This window comes from Gossypium raimondii, chromosome 6 (genome assembly GCF_025698545.1).
Source record: "Gossypium raimondii isolate GPD5lz chromosome 6, ASM2569854v1, whole genome shotgun sequence".
Classification (NCBI taxonomy): domain Eukaryota; kingdom Viridiplantae; phylum Streptophyta; class Magnoliopsida; order Malvales; family Malvaceae; genus Gossypium; species Gossypium raimondii.
In genome coordinates, this window is record NC_068570.1 from 36,872,093 (window position 1) to 36,883,887 (window position 11,795).

Genomic DNA, 11,795 nt, shown 5'->3' on the forward strand with positions numbered 1-11,795 from the left:
AAGTTGAGGAAATACATCTCTTCTTTTGCTCAAATTGATTTGGAGATATTATATGATGCATGGGAGAGATTTAAGGATCTTTTGAGAAGGTGCCCTTATCATGAGTTACCTTTGTGGTTACAAGTTCGAAACTTTTACAACGTTTAAATCCCTCAACTAGGCAACTAATTGATGTAGTAGTTGGCGAAACATTGAATAATAAGACACTTGAGGCAGCTCAAGAGTTTATTGAGGAGATGACACTGAATAACTATCAGTGGCAAGTCATAAGAATGAAACCGATTAAAGCAGCCAGTGTTTTTAATATTGATGCAATTTCTATGTTAGCAAATCAAATTGAAGCTCTTGGTACGAAAATTGATGGTTTGAATTTTTCTAAGAAGGTGAATTTGGTAGTGCAATGTGATACGAATGGAGCAGGGATGATTAATTCAGAATGTTTACCCTTCGGTTCTAGCATGGAGCATGAGCAAGTCAACTTTATGGGTAACAATTCTATACCTCAAAGTAACCCTTATAGCAATATCTATAATCAAGGATGGAGGAATCATCCAAAATTTTCTTAGAGTGATCAAGGAAATCAAAGTTACAACCCATTCCAGGTTTTTAGCAACCTTATCAACAAGAAAAGAAATCGAACCTTGATGAGATGTTAGCTAAATTTATTTCGGTGTCTGAAAATTGATTTCAAAACATTAAGACAACTTTGAAAAATCAGAAAGAATCGATTCAAGGGCTTGAAAATCAGATTGAATAGCTTGCTAAACTAGTTTCGGAAAGACAACAAGGTAGTTTACCTAGTAACATTGAAACTAACCTAAAGGAGTAGCTTCAAGCAATCACTGTTCAAAGCGTGGAAGGGTTAGTCAAGCCTAAAAAGAAGCTAAATCTAGAAGCTATTGAGAAAATGATGGGGTTGAAGAAAGCAAGAAAGACCATAAGCTGGTGGTTAGAGAATACAAACCACAAATTTCATATCCGGCAGCATTAAAGCAAGACCGCATAAAAGAACAATATGGTAAATTTTTTAAGCTTATAAAAAAATTACATATTAAGTTACCTTTTTTTAAACTCTTTTGCAGATGCCCAAGTATGCAAAATTTTTAAAGGAGCTATTAACAAATGAAAAGAAGTTAGACGACTTGTCAACTGTAGAGCTTGATAAGGATTGTTCGACCATTCTCCAAAACAAACTACCTAACAAGCTTAAAGATCTAGAGATTTTTACTATTCCTTGTCTTATTGGTAGTTTAAATGTTGAAAAAGATTTTGTTGATTTGTGTGCTAGAATAAATGTTATGCATTATAAAATGTTCAAACAACTTGGTCTTAGGGAACCAAAACTCACTAGGATGAATATTCAATTAGCTAACAGATCAATTAGGTATCCTAGGGGTATTATTAAATATGTACTTCTTAAAGTCGATAAATTTATATTCCCTGCTACTTTTTTTTATATTAAACATGGATGAGAATATTGAGGTACCCATGATCTTAGGTTGACCATTTTTAGCTATTGCTAAAACTGTTATTGATGTGGGTAGTAGTGAACATATGCTGAGTGTAGGTGATGAAAATGTTACTTTCCAAGCATATGGTTTTGTTAGAGTTCCTAGGAAGCCAGATGATGCTCATTATTCTGTTAATGTTAGTAATCATGTGGCTCAACATTCTTTGTAGGAATTTACTAATGAAGACGTGTTCGAACAGTATCCATCTCAAGGTGATAATAATTAAGGGATGAGTGGGGAGAGAATGGCACAGCTCGATGAATTAGATTAATGGCGAAAAAAGGCTGATGAGAACCCAAGAACGGTCAAAGAAATAACGAAGCAACGCCATAGTGTGCATGTAAATAGAACGAACCAATTCAAAGTTGGGGACAAAGTGTTGCTAGACAAATCAGATCCACGGATATTCCCTTCAGAGCTTAAGTCAAGAGGGTCGAACCCATTTTTGGTACAAAACATATTTTCGTACGGAACCGTTGAGGTAACACGCCCTGATTATGGCACATTCAAGGTAATTAGTCGTCGTCTCAAACTTTATTTTGGTGGTAATAGTAACAACGAGAGAGAGGAGCTTCGGCTTCAAGATCTGCCTTAACTGTTAGCTTGGAAAGGGAAGTTGAGATTAGACTCTAAATAAGCACTTCTCGGGAGGCAACCTGAGTGTTTTATTTTACTTATTTATTCATTTTAATTTCATATTATTTTAAAAAATATTTGAAAAAGAAATTTTGAAAAAAAAATTGAAAATGAAAGAAAAGAAAAAAAATTTGATTTTTTTTTGAAAAAAATTGGAAAAAAGAAAAGGAAAAAGATTTTGAAAAAAAAATTCAAAAAAAAGGTCCACAAGATTTAGGGTGATCCACACGGCCTAGAGACATGACCGTGTGGGACACACGGGCATGTCCCAGGCAGTGTGCATACTAGAGCTAATTTTTTCAATTTTATTTTAACCCACACAGGCACAGAGAGTTACACGGGCATTTGATAGACCGTGTGACCCATATGGCCTCGTACACAGGTGTGGGAGAAGCGAGCGAGCATCGTATACGACCGTGTGTGACACAAGGCCTAGAAAAACGGGTGTGTCTTAGGCCATGTCAATACTAGAGCTTATTTTTTTCATGTTTCAAATGGCACACGGGCTGGGAGTGGGTACATGGCCTGGTCACATGGCCGTGTGGCCCACAAGGCCTATCACATGGCCGTATACCCTGTTTCAAAGTTAAGGATTCTTTCTTATTGTCTTTTATTTATTTTTATTTTTATTTTTATCCTTATTATTTATTTTTTCTTCCTTCTCATTCTTCACCAGTCGTCATCCACAACCGTCCCTTAGTCCTCACCCCACCTCGCCTCTTTTGTTCATTAACCCTCTCAAAACCCAGCCATCATCGATCAGCTCCCTTCACCGGTTCGACCACCAACTACCATGCACCCTTCCTTCCCCTTCTTTTCCTTCTACATCCCTCTACACCATCATTTTTCCCTCCCCTGAAGCCCCCTGATCTCCTTACTATTGGTATACACTGAACGGTCGTTCGACTTTCCTTTTTCCCTTTTCCCTTCGTGCCACTGCGGGTCGAACTTGCTCTTGCTCTCCATGCCACCATAACCCTCTTTCCCCTTCCCTTTCTTCTTCTGTTCTTCCCCACCACCTCGAATGCCTCTTCCCCCTCTCGTTCCTTGTCTTTTCACCGCAGTTCGCTACTTACAACCATCCTTCACGTCGCTGACCATAGTCCTTCCCTTGCTGGTTATACCTTCGTCTATAGGTCGTCCACCCAAACACCTCCCATTTGTGTCCCCTCTAATCCCATTTTTGTATTTTAGTTCAATATTATTATATTATTTTATATTTATTATTATTTTTACTATTATGTATTTACTCTCTTTCATTCTGTTTTGCTATAGTATGTTTTATTTTTAATTGCAGCTAATATTTTTAGTGTTATTCTTTAGTTAGTTTTGTTTAATGTGGCGGTTGTGATTGGCTTTTGTGTGGGTGTATGTTCTAATAAGTGTACCTATTTAATTATTTCTAGTGGTTTTACTCTTGAATACTGTCAATATTTAATTCGTTCTTTATAGGATAGGTGGTGATGTGATTACATACTTGTCTTGCTGAAATTTTCTACATATTTTTTGGTTCTTCGCCATGCAGACCCACCTCGTTCCCCCTAGCCGCTGAGTCACCCTACTGCTGCTTTTGTTGTTACACTTGAGGATATTTTTGAGTGGTTTGACCATTTCCAGCAACAACGCTTTGATCAGTTCGATGGCATTGACACAAATTTGCATCAGATTCGCCAGCACCTTTATATCTCTCATCCTGATCATGCGCCTCGCGACCCCAACACCTCTCACGATGCCGATCACTGACCTGATTTCATTTCATTTGCTTTAGTTATTTTTACTTTTGGTTGTACTTTTATTTTTATTTTTAGTTGTTTTTATTTATATTTGTGAGAATTTATTTTATATTATTTTTATTTTGAACTTTGCTGTTATTTTTATTATTTTGATGGTTGTTTTTGTTCGAGTTTGTAATCTCTTTATCTTCTTTTTTATTTTTGTTTATCTTCTTATTAGTTTTCTTGGAAAAATGTACTTCATTTAGTATTGTAACACCCCTAACTCGTATCTGTCGCCAGAATAGGGTTACGGAGCATTATTATACAAACGGAACATTAAAACATTTATTTCATACATCATTGTAAACATAGTCTAATTACATTCAATCACATACATAATGTCTCTTAATTGAGCCCTTAAGGCCCTAAAAATACCTTAGGAACAATTCCGGACCAAATTGGAAACAATCGAAAAGTATAAGAAAAAGTTAGAAAAATTAGACTGCAGGGGTCACACGCTCGTGTGCCTCACACGGCTGAAATACACACCCGTGTCTCAGGCTATGTAACAATCGAAATAAGGACACACGGTCGTGTCTCAGCCCATGTCCTTACCTGTGTAACTCTCTGAGTTGGGTCACACGACCAAGCCACACGTTTGTGTGCCAGGCAGTGTGCTAGGCCGTGTAATAGCCTGACTTGCATACATTAAAACCTATAGGGAACACACAGTCATTTCACCTGGCCGTGTGTCACACACGGCTGAGTCACACGCCTGTGTCTCAAGTCGTGTGGACATGAAATTGGCCAAAATCAAGCCATTTCCAACCTCAAATTATGCAACCACCTAAAAGCATTTTGTGCACCTAATCAAGGTATCAAAACATGACCAAAACCTACAGGAAATGACCAATTCAATAGCCCAAAATCATTCAACCAATATGCCATACAAGGCACCTTAAATGCAAATATTCAAACTTACCTAAACATGAATACTTTATCATATTTCAAACATACACAACTAGCTCAATAACATCTCAAAACATACCATATCTTGGCCATATTGAAACCAATTCATCACATACCATTTTGACCATTCAAACATGCATCACAAGTACCCAAAATGACATAGTTGGCAAACATCAAAAGGTACCAAATCCAAACAACTTATGCATGCCATAATCATCAACTAACATTAAACTAAATACCAACACAATTCCATCTAAACATGCCATTATAACTTTGGCCAAAACATCAAAAAATACTGATATATTCACTAGATAGTGTGATAGATATTCGACGAGCTTCCAAACCGATCGAGCTTCCGGTTATCTATAAAACATAGGAAAGAAAACTACGTAAGCACATAATTCTTAGTAAGTTCCTAAAACATGAACATAACTTATCATTTCAATACATAACATTAAGATTAAACATAATATAATCCAACCACAAGCTTGACACAAGCCTAAGCACCATCAACAACACATGTTAGTGCATTCAAACATAATTTAGTTGAATTTACATAAGGTAAGCCATTATACATGAACATGCTTCATTTGAATTCATCATTTTCATTTACATAAGCATACTTCCATTGAAGCTTACCTTTTCAGTCCTTTTCATATTTACATGATATAGTTCATTTGAACATTTACCGATCTTTTCCTTTTCATGCCTATTGAACCATTTAGAATATCCTTGAATACTCGGGAAAGCTCACATGAAGTGTGTTAAACATATAATCGTAACATTTCCTTTATATTGTTGCTCGTACGAGTTGTAAAATGGGTCTGCTCACACGAACTGTGGGTCAGAGTGTAAGCTACACGATGCTGCTCACATGAGCTATGGAGTATCCACAACAAATGTAGGACCTCAACTATCGGTAGGACATTTAAGACCAGCACTCGAAACATGAAATTCCTAATGATATGTCATTTGTATCCTAAAAATTCCTAAGGTTCAACTGGGACTCGATAACCGTCAGGGCATTGTTGGATATTCATCATTCAATTACATGATAACTAATATATTAATATATAATTGAAAATAACATTAAAACGATATTTATTCATACGAACTTACCTCGACGATATAAGCGTAAAAACGAAGTCAATCAATCCGAGGCTTTGGCTTTTCCCCGATCTAAATTTGTACGAGGTCTATCTTGATCTAAATAGGCAAACTTACAATTTTGCCCCTAACATTTTAACTTTTTTACAATTTAGTCCTTAAGCTCATAAATTGAAATTTAAACATTTTAATCATTTTCTCATGCTAGCCAAATTCTCTAGGGACCTAAATCAATCCATACAAATTATCATTTCATAATTTTACCGTGAACTTTTACCATTTTTACAAACAAGTCCCTAAATGTTATTTTTATAAAAAAACACTTTACAAAAATTGTTTATTCATTAGTTTCATATTGTGTTGAAAAGCTCATTTTTTATTTTTAATTTCTTGTTGGTGTAACTTCTTTTAATTCAGCATTTGATTTTTTTTCTAGTTTGGTAATTTAACTCTCGATTATAACTAACTTTTCTAACCTTTTTCATACCCTTAACCTAGTCCCCATTACAACTTTGTAAAGACCTTTTGATTGGTGTGTCATCTCATTTATAGTGGTAGATATTTGATTTTCAAGCAAGCCTATGGTAATAAGATTTCTTGTTTGACAGTTGAGTGCACATTGTTTGAAGCTTAAACATTTTGAGTGCTTTGAGTGAATCTTTTGTGAGGATGTTATTTTTCGTTGAGTTTGAATTTCAAGTAATTTTGAAGATAAGGAAGAGGCCTAATGTTTTTAAAGTTTTAAATTCTTTGCTTGGATTGCTTGTGCTTTTTAGTTTTATGTTAGTTTGAATTTCCAATTCATGATTATCTGTAAATTAGCCTAAGACATTATCGATGAAAGCAATAAATAGAGGGAAGTTAACTTGATTGTGGGTTGAGGATTTTTCTTGAGGACAAGCAAATGCTTAAGTGTGGGGATATTTGATAGGTGCTAAAGGTAACATGTTTTAGTCTCATTCTTAATGTGTTTTTGGGTGATTATTTGATGTGAAAGGTGAATTTTACATACCTAATACTTTAAATTCTTTTTTTTATACTTAGGAGAGCATTTGGGAGCAAAATGAGTGAAAATCGAAGTAAGTTTCAAGAGGCATACGGGTCGCCAAACTACCATGTTCTAGACCATGTGGAAATAGCGAATCACAATCCTAACCTATGGGAAAACATATTTTTTAGGATTTTCGTCTATTTTAAGACCTATATATGACAAAAATAAGAAGATGGGAGTGAACCGTCATCGAATATTAAAGAAAGCAACTCAAAAAACACCATTGAAGTCGATTATGAAGCCGATTTTCGTCAAGATTGAAGACTCCTAGTTGATTTCTTAGAAGATTATAATGAGTTTCTTTATTTCCATCGGATATATTGTCTTTGGGATTTTTTTATTTTGAAGCATGAGCTTATTTTCTAAACACCCAGGGGAGATGAACCCTATGATGAATTTTGTCGTTTTATTTTTATTTTACGTAAAAAGACTTGGATCTTGTTCTCAATTATTTGTGCTTAATTATTGGTTTAATATTTCTAGACTATTGATCCATGTTTGATGTGCTTAAATCAGAAGAGGAATAGACCCGTTTAAGAGTAGATCTAGCGTAATTGAGTAGAGTTGCACGCAATCCTAGAAATAAGACGACATAAATCTACCGAATTAGAGTTAGATCTAATAGAGGAATCCATAGATCGAGTTAATGCGATAATAAGGGTTTTAATTAGAAAAAAAATTAATTAATCAACCTAGAGTCAGTTGCTCTTATTCTTGAAGAGAGATAGCATAATTTAGGGATTTATACGGATCAAGATACTAAGTAAAGAAATTGCGTAATTTAGATTGATAATGACAGATGAAATCTAGGTGGATACTCTCTTATATATTGTTTCGCTTCTTGGTTATTAATTGTTTATTTTCCTTAATTGTTCATTGTTGTGTTCGTTAGCAATTAGTTTAGTTAATTTTAGTTTTCAATCAATCATTCAAATTTATCGATTAAATAATTGAAAGAAAATAATTACTAGTACTTTAGTCTTTGTTGGAACAATATCTTTTACTCACTGTAGCTATACTATGAATTGATAGGTGCACTTGCCTTAGTAATATTTTTAGTTGGTTTACGACTGCATCACCTATCTTCTTATTTTTGTTATAAATACGTCTTAGAATGCCTAAAAAAACCTAAAAAAACAATTTTCCACAGTTTAAGGTGCAAATTCGCAAAATTTACATACCTATCACATGGCAGTATGCCAGGTCATGTAGCTCACATGGCTGTGTTGAATGGGTCAGCCTGTGTGGCTTATATAGCTTGCTCTGATTTTCCAATTTTCGCTCATTTTTCACTCTTTTTTCTTTCAAATGCTCTATTAAGCTTAAAAATATGAATTTAAAGGATTAGGCGCATAAAATTCACAATTTACATCGAATAATGATCCAAAAATGCATTAAAAATGAGATTAAAATATGTTAATTTTATTACATATCATTTACCAACTTATGATTTGTCACTAGTATTAACCTGACTCGGACTCGGATGGATACTCGAATCGTACAACCAGCACACTAAACTGGCACCAAAGTGCATCATGTTGGATCTAGTGCCCTTAGTGTAGTATATTCACTTCTAAACTTGTAATTTTTATTTTCAAATAAATTGGTAAATAAAACAAATTCATGGATTACATTAATATACTTTGTATAATTGTCCTCATGTGGTTTTTGCATGCAAAGCAAAATAGAAGTAAATTTTGGTTCACTAGTCTAATGTTTAAACTAATAGTAAACAGTATTACGTGATCGAGTCGTTATACTGAAAGATAACTTTTATTAGTAGACGAACCTAAACATGTCATTAGTCTAATCAGAAATGAGCAAATCGATTGAAAGAATAATATGTCGTCTATCAAGTCAATTGGGGAGATGTTTTGTCTTGGGAATTAGAGTGAATTGTAACACCCCTTACCCGTATTCGACACCGAAATAGAATACAAGGCATTACCATAACACATACACTTGTAAACGTATTTATCCAAATTATAAAATTTCATCTAAATTAAAACTTTCAAATTATTAAAATGCTTTTATAATTCTTCACAATATATCCTCAAAATATTATATTCATAAATAATAGGACCTATGAGACTCGATACATACTCAAGCAATTCAATGCTTCATTCCCATTTCATTCAATTCACAATTTCAAATGAAAAATTCATGTAAATGAGCTCAATATCATTAGCTGTTTAATTTCCGTCACTTAAATTCACATACACATAATTTATTAACATAACCTGTCAAACACAACCTCTAAATGATGAGATCACATAATTGAGCTCAATTTCACTGTTCAATATGTTTTATTACATAAAGTTTGCTTAACACTTACCACAATTTGTCAAATTAGAGAACGTCTTACGGAATTGAGTACTTCGTTTTCACATTGCCATAGTATAACTATGGTCTTGCAGATTGTCGCATATCACACACCGTAGCCATATCCCGGCTATGGTTTTACACGGAAACACATATCACACCGATGCCATATCCCAGATATGGTCTTACAAGGAAATCACATAATCATATTTTCACATGTTGCCATGGTCAAACCATGGTCTTTTCCGTCAATTCATCACATATCACTGAACGAAAGTACTCATTCCTGCGTTCTACTCAATTTGACCTCTTAGTTCCTTTTTCGTACTTTTACAATATTCACACTTTAAATACAAACATATGAGATGATTCGTCACTTCTTTCATTTACTAACAAATAATTATTAAATTCAGCTATATGAACTTACAATTTGATTTTACAACAATAATGGTAATCATAATTTCATAATAACTATTTAAAATAAAACATTATATCATTTTCTAATTCAACGTTTATCGATTATAATCAGGCATATGACCAATATATATATTTTATTTTTCCTCCTCCTCCTGTCCATTCCACATCCTTAATGTACATAACACTCTTATAAATAAAATTTTCTATAATTTTACTATTCACTCACATGTATATTCAAAGCTGTCTATCCGAGTCAGAGTCACTAAATTATTTTTATCCTGAGCTATAGAGCTCCAAATTAAGATCCGTTAATTTTCCCCAAAACTAGACTCATATATCTTTTTACCATAAAATTTTCATAATTTTTAGCTTAGCCAATAAGTACAGTTTATTCTTTAAAGTTTCCCTTATTTCACTGCTCGACAGTTCTGACCCTTCTTCACTAAAAATTAATTGTCTCATTGTACAAAATTCGGATAATGTTTATCCCATAATTATTTTTTTTACAATTTTTAATGATTTTCCAAAGTCAGAACAGGAAAACTTGAAATCATTCTAACCTTGTCTCACAAAATTAATTATATCTCATGATTTTCAATTCCATTGCTTACACCATCTCTTCTATGAGAAACTAGACTCAATAAGCTTTAATTTCATATTTTATTCATCTTCTAATTCGATTCCTGCAATTTTTGGTGATTTTTCAAAGTTAGACCACTACTACTGCCCAAAACTGTTTTAGTGTAAAATGTTGATTACCAATTTGACCCTAAACTTTGAATACATGACAATTTCGTCCCTAGGCTCAGAAAATGAAATTCTTGCAATTTAATCCTTGATCCAAGCCTAATAATTCTCATACATATCAATAACAGCCCATGTATTCCATGAAATTTTAGAATTTTTTCCATAATTTCAATACTTTTCAATTTAATCCCTAAAATATGTTTTCATCCAAAATTCTTTAATAAAACACCTTTAAACATCCATTAACATCTCAATTTCATCATAAAATGACAAAAATCATATGAAATTATCAATGGTATCTTCTAAAACTTTCAAAAAAGAGAAACTAGTAGAATACTAAGTTGGACCTAATTGTAAAAGTCTAAAAATATAAAAATTTCAAGGAAAAAGTAAGAATTAAACTTACTTGAAGCTAAAATATGGAAGACCAGCTCTAAAACCTCTTCCATGGCTATTTTCCACCGAAATTTCATGAAGAAATGGTCTTGAAATCCTTAAAATAAAATTTGGCCACATAAACTTTATTGTAATTCCAATTTTGTCCTTAAATACATAAAAATCTTTGATTTTTTTAACGGTATGCCATCTCAGCCACTTAAATTGGTCCATTTACTCCTTTAGTCCTTCCTTATTTAATTTTTAAGCTATTTAATCACTTTAGCAAGTTTTGCATCTTTTCAATTTAGTCCTTTTTAATTAATTGACTGCCGAAACATTAAAATTTTCTGACGAAACTTTAACACTACCATATTGACACTCTGTAAATATTTATAAAAATATTTATAGCTCAGTTTATAATATCGAGGTCTCGATACCTCTTTTCCTCAATTTCTTGACTTAATAAATTTTTATAAAACACAAATTACTAATTCAAAAATCTCTTACATATCATATTTAGATCGTAATTATTAAATAATAAAATTTACGAGCTTATTTTCCAAATTTGGTGATCTCGTACCACTGTTTTTGACATTTCTGAAAACCGGGCTATTACATGAATGACTTCCAAAAGATAGAGACATAGATGTGGCTGACTAGACTGACAGTATATTGGACTTGACCCAAGAAGAATAGATCCTGAATCTGTTTATGGATTTTTCACTTGTGAAATTCATAGTTTGACATACCTAAATCTTAAGTGGATGACGGACTATGTATGTGTGACTTGTATACTTTGATGTAAGTAAAAGACTGAGTTCAAATAGATAAGAAACTGAAAGTTGGTGCGTTGGGTGTACGACTTCTGCAGTATGTAGCATCATTCACAACAGTGGAATTCATAGCCTGAAACGTGGGTGAATGATATCCTCTCGTTGGCAT

General features: G+C 33.4%; 1 non-coding gene across 1 annotated transcript; it reads right to left on the reverse strand.

The window, feature by feature from the left end:
- LOC128041979 (small nucleolar RNA R71) lies at positions 1 to 107 on the reverse strand. The gene has a single exon (XR_008197187.1). It is a non-coding gene; the product is annotated as a small nucleolar RNA R71 (small nucleolar RNA).
- Between the last annotated feature and the right edge of the window lie 11,688 nt (positions 108 to 11,795).